This window comes from Amia ocellicauda, chromosome 6 (assembly GCF_036373705.1).
Source record: "Amia ocellicauda isolate fAmiCal2 chromosome 6, fAmiCal2.hap1, whole genome shotgun sequence".
NCBI lineage: Eukaryota > Metazoa > Chordata > Actinopteri > Amiiformes > Amiidae > Amia > Amia ocellicauda.
In genome coordinates, this window is record NC_089855.1 from 36,110,050 (window position 1) to 36,127,325 (window position 17,276).

Below are 17,276 nucleotides of genomic sequence, written 5' to 3' on the forward strand. Positions count from 1 at the left end.
AATTCTATTATTTCAGTGATGGTTCTTTTAATAATTTTGAAGAAGAATCCCAATTCCACTTAATCTTGAAGCATTAGTTCTACAAGGACTCAGCAGAATTCCCTTTGAGCCCATTTCCATAAGGGAGCTCCGCTTTCTCTCACTTAAGGTGGCCTTCCTTGTAGCAATAACGTTGGCAAGGAGAATTAGATAAATTCATGCCTTGTCTGTGGATAAAGCCTGTCTGATCTTCTTAGGAAGCAACAACAGAGTCAGTCTGATGACAAACCTGGTCTTCCTGCCCAAGGTTGTGTCGGCGTTTCATATAAATCAACCAATTGTCCTTGAGTCATCGGATGAGGACCGCAGACTGCACACCACCACAGATGTGATCAGCTGTTTTTCTGCTACGATTCGACCACCAGAGGGTGGGCTGTTTCTAAACGACTGGCACACTGGGTGGCGGACATGATCCTGCTCACCTATGAGACTGCTAAAGTTTCCATGCCTGAAAACACCTCAGCGGACTCAACAAGGGGACAGGTCATGTCATGGGCTCTTTTTCATGACGCCTCACTAGAAGACTGGTGTAATGCTGCGACCTGGTCCGGTCATCAGACGATCACAAGATCGGTACTCGGGTACTACAGGCAGCTTTCCCTCAGGTGCTATGAGGCTCTGCTGCGATTGCTATAATGGGATTGGGGCTTAATTCGGGTGTCGGGGCTTGTGACAGCTCTGGTATATACTGTACTTCCCATTCTGTAATGGCTGTCTTTCGATTTGAAATAATAATAATAATAATAATAATAATAATAATAATAATAATAATAATAATAGTAATAACTATGTATAACATTTACTAGCTTATCCACAACTAAAACTAGACAATTGTATGCATTCACTGTCACGTGTGCCTCGGGGGCTCGGGAACAGGGGACCCAAATGCAGTGATGGATCGCGGGATGGTCGGACAGGCGTGGGTCGGGTACCGGCAAACAGGGCAAACAAGGGCTGGGCGAAGACGTGGTCGTGGTCACGGGCGATGGTCGGAGGAACAGGGTTCGGAGGAACAGGGCTCGGAGGAACAGGGCTCGGAGGAACAGGGCTCGGAGGAACAGGGCTCGGAGGAACAGGGCTCGGAGTCGCAGGCAGAGCTGAGGAGACTTTGCCCCGAGTGAGGGCAGTGAGAGGTTTAAGACAGGGAGCAGGAACTGGGGAGAAAGGTGCAGAGCCAATGGAAACAGAGGAAGAGTGAACAAGTGCACATGGGAGACCGAAATGTTAATAGGCGAGAAAAGAACAATGAGGGGAAAGGAAAGACAGGGAGATAGCGGCCTCTAGTGGAGATAGAGGGTAATGGCATAAAACCATGACATTCACATATTCACATTTCTTGGTAAACAAAAGATTCAATACTAACATAAAAATATACTTAAAAAAGAAGACAATCTACTATTTTAATTTATAGATTCTTGTTTTTTCTATTACTAACATAATTGGTATTAAGTTTGTCTGTAATTTACTATTAGCGGGTTGTTAAATGTTTTTCTATAATTCTGTGCAGACCTATTGCAGTTCCTACCCTCCCACCCTAAATAAAATGTGACGTGATGGGCTAACAACGAAATTCTGGCTGCCTGCCATTTTGGAATTCACACTGACAAAGCTTCTCTTTTCCCTCAGGTTTAGGTCTTATATATGTGATCACACACTCAATTTGAAATCACGAAAAATAAATACATATTTTTTTGGAAGAAAAAGCTGACTCTCATGTGTCTTCAAGGCATGTAAATGACAAAACGTCAGCAATTTCTTTAAATAAATATGTATGTATTGTTTGGGATTGCAAATTGATTAGAGTGTGCAATTTCTGTTTTTGAAGTGACTTGCACATCATCTACACTACTGGTGTGCATATGTTCTTTCGTATTGTCTTGTATATGTGATCAACATTAGATCTCAGTGGAAGTTCATGAAGCATTCATACATTATTCCAGGAAATCATACATGAATTCATTAAGAATTGGTGCCCATTAGTGTAAAGTGTTACCTTATATACTATGTATATACACACATCTATGTACTCAGACATTGCATAATATAGAATATCTCTTCCACAATCCATTGGCAGTACATTCTGTCTGTATCATCTTATTCTATATATATATATATATATATATATATATATATATATATATATATATATATATATATATTTCCTTGGCTGAAAAGCTGAAATTGAAAACATTTTAATAAACAGCTGCCAGATTCAACACTTCGAGGTTTAGGTCATAGAAGGATGAGGTTCAAACCATAATTATGCATTATGACATAAATAACTTGAAGTTAAAGTGAGCTTAAGGAAGCACACATAAATCATAGAAACTGAGCTGAGTGTGAATAAATATCAGATCAAAGACCAGGACTGAAAAATCTCTTGCCAGATTAAATCATGTATATGCAACAACATATAGCGGACAAAAGACGTTTCAGTGACAAAGGCTACAGAAAGTGGTAATGTACCACAAGGAACTGTCTCAAGTGTGATAGGAAAAAGAAAGAAAGACATCATCACTTAAGAGCAACAATGGGGAAATATTAGTACTCAAAAACCACGATGCATGGGCATTAGTCTGCACTGCGAAGCCAAACAAAAGAGCAAAGGCAGACAAACTGTGTGCTGACCCTTGTTGTCTCATGCCAAATTGCATACTACTGATGTGCTGACACTTGTAGCAAGGGCTTTATCACATATAGGCTGGTGCAAGGGTTATAGTGAAGTACAGCAGCAGTGTGGAGTGGTGGTTAGAGCTATGGACTCTGAAGTGGAGGGACGTGCTTTCAATCCCAGGTGTGGGACAATGCTGTTGTATCCTTGAGACAGGTACTTTACCTAGATCGCTACAGTAAAATCCCAGCTATATAATTTGGTAATTGTATGTACAAATACTGTATTATATTTTAACGGTAACACTTTACAACAATGGGCATTAATTCCTCATGAATTCCGATAGTACAGTGATTTTCAAACCGGTCCTGTAGTACCGCCTGCCCTGCTGGTTTTTGATCCAACTGAGGTCTTAATTACTTAATTGAATCTTTAATTGCCCTAACAAAGCAATATACCATTCAATTAAGTAATTAAGACTTAGGTTGGAACAAAAACCAGCAGGGCAGGGGGTACTCCAGGACCTGTTTGAAAACCACTGCGATAGTACAACACAGGAAAAACACATAAATACATGATGTAATTCTTGTGAACTCAGATGAAATTCATTTGTAATTCAAGTATGTGAATTCATAATGATTTAAAGGCTCTTATTCATATGGAATTCATTTCTAATAAATGAAGTTGATCATATATATGTAGCGTTATTTTGGGTGTATTTTGATAAGAGCATTTTAGCTCTGAGCTGAAGCACTGATCTAAAGAAGACCTCTCCCCCCCCAAAGTTATCAGATTTCCTTAACTCATCAGCTTGGAACTGGTTTACATCAAAATGACAGTTTTGGGGAGGATGGCACCAAGAATAGGCCAAATAGTCTGGAATCCTGCTATGAGATGTCTGGAGAAAGGGGCCTGTAGGTAATAAAAAAACTCTTTGAAGTGGACGAGAGCCGAAATCCCGACATAGAGGTACGAACTCGGGCCAACCGGCATTTCCTAAAGATGGCATGGATTGACATCAGTCATAAATCAAGCCCCCCTCCAATAGGACGCTGGGGGCTGAAACCGAAATCCAAACTCAAAAACTCAAGAACCAATCACCTATTGATCTGACAGACTATAAAGAACAGTGCACAGTCTCTTTCTCTCTCTCTCTCACCTGAACCAGAAACTCGCTGCCACAGCTCAACCTGTAGCTCTGTTGCCAGAACCAGAACCAGAAACCAACCAAGTCTTAGCCGGCAACAGAAGAGTTAACCTGGGAGAAGGAGATTGAGCCGTACGAAGAATTCTTTTAAAGGACTTTATTAAATAAAGAACTTTACAGACTGTGCATGCCCGCCTGTGCCCACCTGATCAGTGGAGTTTTACAGCTGGACAATTGTCGACTGTATACGAAAGTGTCAGTCATTTAAATAGCTATTTGAGTCTTAAGAAACTTGACCCTGGGAACAAACAGGGCCCTGCTTTCCTCAAAGACTTTGTCTTCAAGTAACTACGGTGGAACCCTGCTTACAAAGAAGATTTTGTGCACAACCTTGGAGCCTTCAAACCAGTGGAAAATCTGTTTGGAAAAGACTCTACATTCACGAAACCCCAACTTCCAGGTGCATCGACTGAGTGTAGGTTCTTGGACAAAGCCGAACCGGACTGCCTTTGTTCCAAACCACACGGACCTCGTGCCGTGTGCTGTTATCTGAGCCCGAAGACAGAGAGGCCTCTCTGCGACGAAGTTCAGATAAGTTTAACAGTTTGGAGTTCATGATTCATGACATTTGAGAAATCAATTAGAAATGTTAATCTGTGATTCATAACTCTAGAATGTGTAATATCATTTAGTTTTCTTAAATATAAATGTGTGTTGCATTAAACTGTTTTGTTGATAATTTTAGAAATAAAATCTGTCAACGCCGAGAAATATCTTCTCATTCTTGTTTAACTGTTTAGTCTGAAATTGACACAAGTTAATAGACATTAGATTATTGGTGGCCCTGCCTATCCTTAATCATTGAATAATAATCAGTTAAGGGAAATTGTGGTAACAAGTAATGATAGGATCTTTCTTGGCACCTAAACGTAAATGAGACTGATATATATATAACGAGAAGTTACCTGACATAAATACTAACCTGCGTAGTTATTTAATGTCTGACTAACAATACTAACGAGAGACTCACCTTCGTCTTACTAACCGGTATTGTAGTCAATGTGTTTATAACCTTTTTTGTTTAACGATTTGTGTGTTATCATATGCGATCCCATGGTCTTTGATTTGGTCACGGAAGTGATTTGTCTTTGATTTGTTGATCTAGAGTTGAATTTTAATTAGTTTTTCCCTTTTGTATAATTAGTGTAGTGCTACATTTAGTCTTTGTTTTTGAATAAATTTGACAATTTATATCTTTGGAATTGGTGTCTGTGTCCAATTATTACAGAAATTGAGTTCTACAAGATTCCAAGATTCGTGATAAGGTGATACTATAAATTCACTTCTTAAATTGAAATTTAAGTGTACCTTATGCTACATATATGTATCATGTCTTCACACATTAATTAATGTTTTTCACAACATTTTCACAACAGTAAGAGGGTATGAATTAATTATGATTCATGGTTATTAAGGGTCTTCTTTTCTCCAGTATGTTCCTCATGAATTCATGCGTAATTCCTTTGCAACAAATGGTGTTTATCACGTGTACAAGTCGGGACTGGCTATATGAATAAAAGCAAACAAAATGTATGGATTCATGACAATTTTGAATTTTAAAATGTATTTTTTCATTGCAATAATCAGCATTATGCCAAGTTACGTTTTCTTGTAAAGAACCATGCTTATTTACAAGCTAATCACATGCACTTCATGTTTACAGACAATTATACAAGTCATGACTTATTCATGTTATTTCCTAATGAACACTACATGATCAAACAACTAGTAAACTGACATATGTGGGTATAGCTGCTTCATGCTATGCTGTAAGGGCATACAATTATTTTTTTTGAACATTAGCGCATATATACAGCTCTGGGAAAAATTAAGAGACCACAACATTGATTTCTGAACTTGGAGTGGTCTCTTAATTTTGTCCAGCGCTGTATATATACATGTAAATATTGTTGCGATATCTGCTGTATGCTATACAGTGAAGGAAAAAAGTATTTGATCCCCTGCTGATTTTGTACGTTTGCCCACTGACAAAGAAATGATCAGTCTATAATTTTAATGGTAGGTGTATTTTAACAGTGAGAGACAGAATAACAACAAAAAAAATCAGAAAAACGCATTTCAAAAAAGTTATAAATTGATTTGCATGTTAATGAGGGAAATAAGTATTTGATCCCCTATCAATCAGCAAGATTTCTGGCTCCCAGGTGTCTTTTATACAGGTAACGAGCTGAGATTAGGAGCACTCTCTTAAAGGGAGTGCTCCTAATCTCAGCTTGTTACCTGTATAAAAGACACCTGTCCACAGAAGCAATCAATCAATCAGATTCCAAACTCTCCACCATGGCCAAGACCAAAGAGCTGTCCAAGGATGTCAGGGACAAGATTGTAGACCTACACAAGGCTGGAATGGGCTTCAAGACCATCGCCAAGCAGCTTGGTGAAAAGGTGACAACAGTTGGTGCGATTATTCGTAAATGGAAGAAACACAAAATAACTGTCAGTCTCCCTCGGTCTGGGGCTCCATGCAAGATCTCACCTCGTGGAATTTCAATGATCATGAGAACGGTGAGGAATCAGCCCAGAACTACACGGGAGGATCTTGTTAATGATCTCAAGGCAGCTGGTACCATAGTCACCAAGAAAACAATTGGTAACACACTACGCCGTGAAGGACTGAAATCCTGCAAGGTCCCCCTGCTCAAGAAAGCACATGTACAGGCCCATCTGAAGTTTGCCAATGAAAATCTGAATGATTTAGAGGAGAACTGGATGAAAGTGTTGTGGTCTGATGAGACCAAAATCAACTCAACTCGCTGTGTTTGGAGGAGGAGGAATGCTGCCTATGACCCCAAGAACACCATCCCCACCGTCAAACATGGAGGTGGAAACATTATGCTTTGGGGGTGTTTTTCTGCTAAGGGGACAGGACAACTGCACCGCATCAAAGGGACGATGGACGGGGCCATGTACTGTCAAATCTTGGGTGAGAACCTCCTTCCCTCAGCCAGGGCATTGAAAATGGGTCGTGGATGGGTATTCCAGCATGACAATGACCCAAAACACACAGCCAAGGCAACAAAGGAGTGGCTCAAGAAGAAGTACATTAAGGTCCTGTAGTGGCCTAGCCAGTCTCCAGACCTTAATCCCATAGAAAATCTGTGGAGGGAGCTGAAGGTTTGAGTTGCCAAACATCAGCCTCGAAACCTTCATGACTTGGAGAGGATCTACAAAGAGGAGTGGGACAAAATCCCTCCTGAGATGTGTGCTAACCTGGTGGCCATCTACAAGAAATGTCTGACCTCTGTGATTGCCAACAAGGGTTTTGCCACCAAGTACTAAGTCGAAGGAGTCAAATACTTATTTCCCTCATTAACATGCAAATCAATTTATAACTTTTTTGAAATGCGTTTTTCTGGATTTTTTTGTTGTTATTCTGTCTCTCGCTGTTAAAATACACCTACCATTAAAATTATAGACATTTCTTTGTCAGTGGGCAAACATACAAAATCAGCAGGGGATCAAATACTTTTGTCCCTCACTGTATGTGTGTTAGCCACCAAAACAACAAATAATCGGACCGAGTCATGTTTCCATCAACGGCTTTATTTTTCAGAGCAACAGCTTCTTAATGCAGCAACACCTGTCTGTATCACTTCTGTCCCGTCCTGCTTCTGCCGGTGCACCTGGGGCACCCCTATATATACCCTCGCCCGGGACCGGCTCCCCCAATCATGCAGGGCTGACCCATGAACCCGGAAATCAGTATTTCCTGCTTTCTAACAGTAATAATCACAGTAACACTAACTACCCACCAATTTTTTTTAAATCCTTGTATTATTGCTCGGTATTTTATTGTGATCTTATTAACAGTTACATTTTTCATTGTTTTCTTGTCTTCTTGTTTCGCTTTGAGCACCATCAAAAAAGCGCTGAATAAATAAAGGTATTATTATTATTATTATTATTATTATTGTTATTGTTATTATTATTATTATTATTATTATTATTATTATTATTATTATTATTATTGAATGCCATGGAACACGTTGATGATCACCCAGTGGACCCGTGTGTGACTCACAGACACATCGGGGCACTGTTTGTGGTAGTATATCCCAAACAGCATGAAACCCCTATACCCACATATTTCAGTATACATTCTTGCCCCTAGACTAAGGACTTTACTATAATTGTTTGATCATGTAGTGTTCATTAGGAAATACACAGCATAGTGTATGACTTTACTATAATGGTCTGCTCATGCAGTGTTCATTAGGAAATAACATGACTTTAAAATAATTGGCTGTAAACATGTGCATATTTGTTGCATGTGATTAGCTTGTAAATAAGCATGATTCTTTACAAGAAAACATAACTTGGCATAACGCTGATTACGGCAAGAAAAAATACGTACAAAAAAAAAAATTGATGGATCCATAAATTTTGTTTGCTTTTATTCATATAACCAGTCCCGACTTGTACACGTGATTAACACCATTTGTTGCAAAGGAATTACGCAGGAATTCATGAGGAACATACTGGAGAAAAGAAGACCGTTAATAACCATGAATCATAATGAATTCATACCCTCTTACTTGCTCACCAGGGGGTTGTGAAAAACATTAATTAATGTGTGAAGACATGATACATATATATGATCAACTTAATTTATTAAAAATTAATTCCAAATGAATAAGAGCCTTTTAATCATTATGAATTCACATACTTGAATTACAAATGAATTGAGTCTACAAGAATTACATCATGTATTCATGTGTTTTTCCTGTGTTGTACTATCAGAATTCATGAGAAATTAATGCCCATTATTGTAAAGTGTTACCATTTTAACAATTGTAAGTTGCACAGACGGGTGACAAATTAAAGGAAAAACCAACATGAAGTGTCTCAGTAAGATGTTGGGCCTCCACAAGCTGCCAGAACAGCTTCAATGCACCTTGGCATAGATTGTACGAGTCTCTGGAACTCTGCTGGAGAGATGGAACACCATTCTTCCAAAAGATATTCCCTCATTTAGTGTTTTGATGATGGTGGTGGAGAGCGCCGTCTAACACGTCGGTTCATACTCATAAAACCATTCAGTGACCCCTCGTGCCCTGTGGATGGGGGCATTGTCATCCTGGAAGAGACCACTCCCATCAGGATAGAAATGTTTCACCATAGGATAAAGATGATCACTCAGAATAACTTTGTAATGATTTGCGGGGGGACAAGTGGACCCAAACCATTCCAGGAAAATGCACCCCACAGCATAATGGAGCCTCTGGACCCCTTCACTGTAGGGCTCAAGCAGTCAGGCCTGTACTGTTCTCTTGGTGTCGCCACACATGCACTCACCCACTTGTCAAGAACACTAGCCAGTTGAGCAGTCTTTGTGACTGAAGCTCCTGCCATTCCTGCCCAATAATGACCCCTCTTTCAATGTCACTTAGACCCTTTCCTCTTGCAATCTTGATCCAAAATCGAGGTCAACTGGGCCTGCTCAGCATTTGTATACATGCCACAGAGCATAATAGGATAAATTGCTTAATTGTATCACGCAGAGTACACCTGTTTGGAGGCATCTGCATTCATTATGTTCCTCCACTAATTTATTCAGGTTTTTACTTTAATTTGTCACCCATCTGTATATATATATATATATATATATATATATATATATATATGTAGGAGTTCAAGAGTGAGAATGAAAGTGTGAATGAGAGAGAGAGAGAGAAAAAGAAACAGAGAGGAAATTTGTTGTTTATTTATTAAAAGTGTAAATGTAAATTGAGTCAATATAAATACACTTTTGTAATGTAAAGGACTGATTTCATCAGGAGAAAGCTGATATATTGAACTTGAAAAAGTAAGAAATGGCACCCATATTTAAACGTGTTTGCTTTAGGTTTCCACTTGAATTGAATTGTTCTTTTTGCCTTTGTCTTTTGAAAATGTAAAATGTAGTTGCTAATTATCCTTTTTTCTGCTTTCTTTCCATAAAGCCCTTGGATAATTCCTGGGGTGTTGTAAATGTCTTATCAATCAAGGCTATGATTACATTTCACTCAGAAATGGCAACAATGTCTTTATTATATATCCTATGTGTTTCATCCTCATCTGCTGCCACAGCAGGTATCAAGTCCCCCTTGGGAAAGAGAGATCCCTACCGGGAAATAGACATTTAAACTCTTATCATAACCTTTGCAAATGTAGACATCCATGCACTGTTGCAGAACCTCACATCTCTTTGTTGTTTCTGTTTGCTTTTGGCCATACAAAAGCCTGTTATGAGACTTTTCCCTATAGTTTTAATATTTTTGGGTGGGGTGGGCAGTGGTGGGCCAACAATTTAATTGTCCCGAGTAGCATGTAAAATCATTCCCTCCTTTGCCTTTGATGATGATTCCTATTAATGTTAATAGTGATCTTCTTGGCTTGATTAACATGAATATTTTTTTATTATTATTAATTAGCAAAGGTAAACCATAAGCATTCAGTATGCAATTACGGTTGTTCAAGTTCTTAGTTTTAATATGGAAGAAAAAGTGTAGGTGTCATTTGAAGTAACCTTGAGCCCACACAGTTAATCTAAGTTCTCCTTACTTAACGTCAACATTACTTCCATTACCAATAACATGCTCTCCTAGGTAGCGAGGCTCCATCTTCCTGTCAGAGCAGATGGGAGAAGACATGTAGACTAAAGGCAGTGTAATTATGTGGTGTCTGTGAAGGTGGAAGGTGAGACGGCTGAGAGTAGAGGAGATGAAAGAAACTCACTTTGAAATAATTTAGAAAACCGTTTAACCCTGTCCCTGCTAAAATGTGATGATCTGGTTTTCAAAATGACAGAGAATGAAGAATCTTAGAAGGATCTAGAGTACAATCTATTTTTATCTGTACTGAATTCTCATAGAAATGGAAAAACAAAGGAATACAGTTTGTTTCTGTTGGGGTTGTATTGTTGTACTGTATAGTAATGTTGTATTGTTTGATTTCTTTTTTGTTCATTTTTTTGTACGTGAGTTACTGGATTGCTCTATAAGATAACACCTAAACTTCAGTTGCAAATTGTCATCAGATTACCAATAAAGAGGATACTTAGTGTTTTTTTTCTTTTTTCTTCATAACACTGCCTTTAGATGGCAGTGACAGCTTTGACTTTCATTTTACAATTCAGCATAAAAAAAATAAAAAAAAGAATAGCTTGTTCATTTCTATCTACTTCTATCTATAATCTTTAAAATCCAAAGGGAATGATTTCTGTTGTTCATTGTGTTGGGGATATGCAACAAAGTAAACAGTTGTTATTGACATTGACAGTACATCTATCTGAGAAGTCAGAGCTTTCATCCAAGCTTTATTTTTAAAAACCAAAAACTACAAATCACGTTTGAATGACAATGGGAGAGTTAACAAGTACTGTTTTTATCTTGTGAAGTAATGATGCGCGTGCATGTCTGTGCAAAAATCTGTAAAGAATTAGATTTGAAACCCAAAAAAAAGGCCACATAGAAGAAGAGCACTTAAAAAGTATGAGAACACTAGAAAAACACTCCCAGTATCACATAGAAACCTGCATTTTATGTGCAAAGGCTACAGAAATAATCATATATATCCATGCCCTGGACAAGGATGTCTGCTAAGCAATAATACATTTTATATCCTTAAATCCTTAAAGATTACTGGTCAGTTTATTGTGGGTTTCAAGGTAAAGTAAGTTGCTGATGGATGTTTTATTTTTAGCAATGGTGTGTTAATGGCAATGCAGAAAGCAGTTTTTTTTATTATTATTATCATTATGCTCTCTTTATTGTTGTGGGTCTGTTGTGCACTTTTCATTATTGTACATCATGCTGTAATCCTAACTTTATAAAACACTTATATGCACAGATAGCTAGCTCCATTAGTGACATGAAGAAACACTCGGGTAAGATAAACAAGCTACAGCTGCACACTGTTTAAGTTGAACAAGTTGTCGCATGACAGTCATGGATTCTGTGATGGAAGTGTCTCGAGTATTGTTCTCATGCATGTAAACCACCCTCTCTGGGATTTTCCTGCAAAAACAGCACAAGAGCTGTATGTAGAGCTAATTTACATATTCATTCACTCCTTTACCCCTAATTTGCATGACGTTGGGTAAACAGCAGCTTGTCCCAAGTGATATAAACTAAAAACATGTAATCCATGAGAGGGAGAAGATAATTTAAATCTTTGACATGAGCATATTGTCTCAAGAAAGGTAAAAACACACATGTAAACTCCGCCTTTATCTAGTCACTCATGGAACAGGAAATAATAGTCCTGGGTGATTGCAGGAGCTGTGGATATTTCTAAATCAGTTGTAAGCGGACAGATCACCATTAAATGGTAATTTTGCTTTCTCAGTCAAGTTGACTATTGAATACACATTATAATTTTCTTTGGTGGAAAAAAAAATACTGGAATAATTATTAAACTATATATATATACACTCACCTAAAGGATTATTAGGAACACCTGTTCAATTTCTCATTAATGCAATTATCTAACCAACCAATCACATGGCAGTTGCTTCAATGCATTTAGGTGTGTGGTCCTTGTCAAGACAATCTCCTGAACTCCAAACTGAATGTCTGAATGGGAAAGAAAGGTGATTTAAGCAATTTTGAGCGTGGCATGGTTGTTGGTGCAAGACGGACCGGTCTGAGTATTTCACAATCTGCTCAGTTACTGGGATTTTCACGCACAACCATTTCTAGGGTTTACAAAGAATGGTGTGAAAAGGGAAAAACATCCAGTATGCGGCAGTCCTGTGGGCGAAAATGCCTTGTTGATGCTAGAGGTCAGAGGAGAATGGGCCGACTGATTCAAGCTGATAGAAGAGCAACTTTGACTGAAATAACCACTCATTACAACCGAGGTATGCAGCATAGCATTTGTGAAGCCACAACACGTACAACCTTGAGGCGGATGGGCTACAACAGCAGAAGACCCCACCGGGTACCACTCATCTCCACTACAAATAGGAAAAAGAGGCTACAATTTGCACAAGCTCACCAAAATTGGACAGTTGAAGACTGGAAAAATGTTGCCTGGTCTGATGAGTCTCGATTTCTGTTGAGACATTCAGATGGTAGAGTCAGAATTTGGCGTAAACAGAATGAGAACATGGATCCATCATGCCTTGTTACCACTGTGCAGGCTGGTGGTGGTGGTGTAATGGTGTGGGGGATGTTTTCTTGGCACACTTTAGGCCCCTTAGTGCCAATTGGGCATCGTTTAAATGCCACGGCCTACCTGAGCATTGTTTCTGACCATGTCCATCCCTTTATGACCACCATGTACCCATCCTCTGATGGCTACTTCCAGCAGGATAATGCACCATGTCACGCAGGTCGAATCATTTCAAATTGGTTTCTTGAACATGACAATGAGTTCACTGTACTAAACTGGCCCCCACAGTCACCAGATCTCAACCCAATAGAGCATCTTTGGGATGTGGTGGAACGGGAGCTTCGTGCCCTGGATGTGCATCCCACAAATCTCCAACTGCAAGATGCTATCCTATCAATATGGGCCAACATTTCTAAAGAATGCTTTCAGTACCTTGTTGAATCAATGCCACGTAGAATTAAGGCAGTTCTGAAGGCGAAAGGGGGTCAAGCACAGTATTAGTATGGTGTTCCTAATAATTCTTTAGGTGAGTGTGTATATATATATATATATATATATATACACACACATACAGTACTGTGCAAAAGTTTTAGGCAGGTTAGAAAAAATGATGTCAAGTAAGAATGCTTTCAAAAATAGACATGTTCATAGATTATATTTATCAATTAACTAAATGCAAAGTGAGTGAACGGAATCAAAATCTACATCAAATCCATATTTGGTGTGACCACCCTTTGCCTTCAAAACAGCATAAATTCTTCTAGGTACACTTGCACACAGTCAGGGGTTTTGTAGGCATATAGTCAGGTGTACGCTTAAACAATTATACCAAACAGGTGCTAATGATCATCAATTCAATATGTAGGTTGAAAAACAATCATTAACTGAAACAGAAACAGCTGTGTATGAGGAATAAAACTGGGCGAGGAACAGCCAAACTCAGCTAACAAGGTGAGGTTGCTGAAGACAGTTTACTGTCAAAAGTCATACACCACAGCAAGACAAAAGTTAGTTCTACTGCATCAGCAACCTCTCCTCCAGGCAGATATTTCAAGGCAGACAGCTATCCAAGCTCTTATGAAGAAACACAAACAAACGGGCAACATTGAGGACCATAGACATAGTGGTTGGCCAAGGAAACTTACTGCAGCAGATTTAAGACACATCATGCTTACTTCCCTTCACTATTAGAAGATGTCAAACAGTGCCATCAGCTCAGAATTGGCAGAAAACAGTGGGACCCTGGTACACCCATCTACTGTCTGGAGAAGTGTGGTCAGAAGTGGCCTTCATGGAAGACTTGCGGCCAAAAAGCCATACCTCCGACGTGGAAACTTCTACCACATTGCTGGGGAGTTTGTTCCAGATTGTGACTACTCTCTGTGTGAAGAGTTTCTGTTTTGAATGCCGGGTGCGTGTGTCCATGCTGATCTGTAAAAGCTCCTTTGGTTTGATGTGGTCGATGCCCTTCATGATTTTGAAGACTTGAATCAAATCCCCATGTTTCCTCCTCTGTTCCAGGGAGAAAAGGTTCAGTTCCCTCAGTCTCTCCGGGTAGGACATTCCCTTCAGACCTGGAATAAGTCTGGTTGCTCTCCTCTGAACAGCCTCTAGAGCAGCAATATCCTTCTTGAAGTGTGGTGCCCAGAACTGTACACAGTATTCCAGATGAGGTCTAACTAGTGCATTGTACAGTCTTAACATTACTTCCCTTGTTGTAAATTCTACACATTTGACAATATACCCTAACATTCTGTTTGCCTTGTTTATTGCTTCCCCACATTGTTTGGATAGAGAAAGTGAGGAGTGTTGGCCCACAACTGAATGTTATCTAAGTCCCTTTGAATAGCCTGTGCTGCCGAGATTGTATCTGCTGAGCCACCTATTTTAGTATCATCAGCAAATTTGACAAGTTTGCTAACTATCCCAGAGTCCAGATCATTAATATAGATTAGAAAAAGCAAAGGCCCTAGTACTGATCCCTGTGGAACTCCACTAACAACCTCACTCCAGTTAGAAGCGACTCCTCTAATCAACACCCTCTGTTTCCTATACATCAACCAGTTCATAATCCATCTACTTACATTACCCTGAATGCCTACAGCTTCCAATTTGAGGATCAGTCTTTGGTGTGGAGCCTTATCAAAAGCTTTCTGAAAATCTAAGTATATCATATCATATGCTTTCACATGATCTACAACTGCAGTTGCGTGTTCAAAAAATTTGAATAAATTAGTAAGACATGATCTGCCTCGTCTAAACCCATGTTGACTATCTCCAAGAATATGGTTTTCATTAAGATGCTCCTCTATTTTCTGTCTAATCATTTTTTCAAACATTCTACAGGTGATGCAGGTGAGACTGATTGGTCTGTAATTTCCTGGCTCAATTTTGTCCCCTTTCTTGTGGATTGGTATGACATTTGCCTGTCTTCCAGTCAGTTAGCACATCCCCTGTTCTAAGTGTCATTTGAGTTAGCGGCCTAAAAATAACTTCCCTAATTTCTTTAAGTACTGTTGGAAATATACCATCTGGTACACGTGATTTGTTTGTTTTTAATTCTTCTAGTCTCTTTATTACCTCCTCCTCATTTATCCTGATCTCTCTTAGGGTTTGACTGGACTGATTGTTAACCTGTGGCATGGGATCTGTTTTTTCTTTTGTAAAAACTCTGTGAAATACTCATTTAGAACATTTGCCACACCTTGTTCATTTTCCAAGATACTTCCATTTTTACCCTTTATCTGTTTCACTTCTTCCTTTATTGACCTTTTGCTGTTGTAATATTGAAAAAAGCTCTTTGCATTAGTTTTAGTGCCAAGAGCTATGTTTCTTTCTATTTCCCTCTTTGCTTTCCTAATCCCTTTCTTAAGATCTCTTTGCAGTTCAACATATTCTTTGTATGTAGTTTCATCTCTATTCAACATTTTATTTCTCTTGATATTTTTTTGCATACCTCTATTAAACCATTTTGGCCAATGTTTTTTGGTCCTGAATTTGCTAAGTTTTGGAACAAATTTCTCCTGAGACTCAAGTTGTATATTCTTAAAATATAACCATCCATTTTCAACTGAATCTGTATCCAGTGTGCTGCAGTCTACCTCTTCTAAGTGCCGCCTCATACATTCAAGGTTTGCTTTTCTAAAGTTGTAGAGCATTGTTTTAGACATGGGCCTTGTTTTTTGAAAAAATGCCTCAAAGCTAACCATGTTGTGATCACAATTTGCCATTGGTTCTCTAACTAGTGTCCCTCTGACTCTATCTTGGTCATTTGAAAATATCAAGTCAATGCATGCACTCTCCCTGGTTGGTTCCCTGACAAATTGAATTAGAAAGGAATCATTTACCATCTCAACCTTCTCTATTTCTGCCTATGTCATCCCAACCGGCTTTCCCAGTCTATGTTTGGGAAATTGAAATCCCCCATTCTAACAGCCACATCCTTGCTACATGCAGTCCTGATTACACTGTACAATGCAACATTTTGCTGAATATCTGAGTTGGGTGGTCTGTAACACACTCCTACCACTAATCCTCCATATCTCTTGTCCAAAAAGTTTCACCCACAAAGATTATGTTCCGTTACTGGGATCTAATTTTAGTTCTTCTGCCTCAATGTCATTTTTCACATATACTGTATATACAGTTAGGTCCATAAATATTTGGACAGTGACACAATTGTCATATTTTTTATCTGTACGCCACTGCAATGGATTTGAAAAGAAATAATCAAGATGATTGGACAAACTAACATAATCATCAATTAAATTGTGAGTTGCCTGAAGTCTGGAACCCATAGACATCACCAGATGCTGGGTTTCTTTCCTGGTGATGCACTGCCAGGCCTGTACTGCAGCTGTCTTAGCAGAGCATCACCAGGGAAGAAACCCATGGTCTATAGGTGCTTGTTTGATGTCCCTAATGTCTGATCTTACGTGTGGTGAGCTAACGAGGGTAAACGGCTGAGTGATATGGTCGAGTGGTCTTTGACTCCTTGTCGAGCTGCAGGGAGGCGGCTCAATCCGGAAGGAGTCCCTGGAGACTTATTGTGATTGGGTTGGATGGATATTTGATTAAGATGATGAACTAGTGTAGAGTTATTTTGCATCCGTTTAATCATTGAACAGTGTGTCCATGGGCGTGATTCCTGGAAGGTAACAGAGTTGCGTGAAGGGGTGAGAGGTTCATGTGAATGAGTTTAAAAATCATTTCCTGATTAGTCCATTTTATTTAGTTTAAAGGCGAAATTGTGAATCTGTGCGGTGAGGAAGCAAGCCTGATACATGGAGGCGAAGAAGAAGA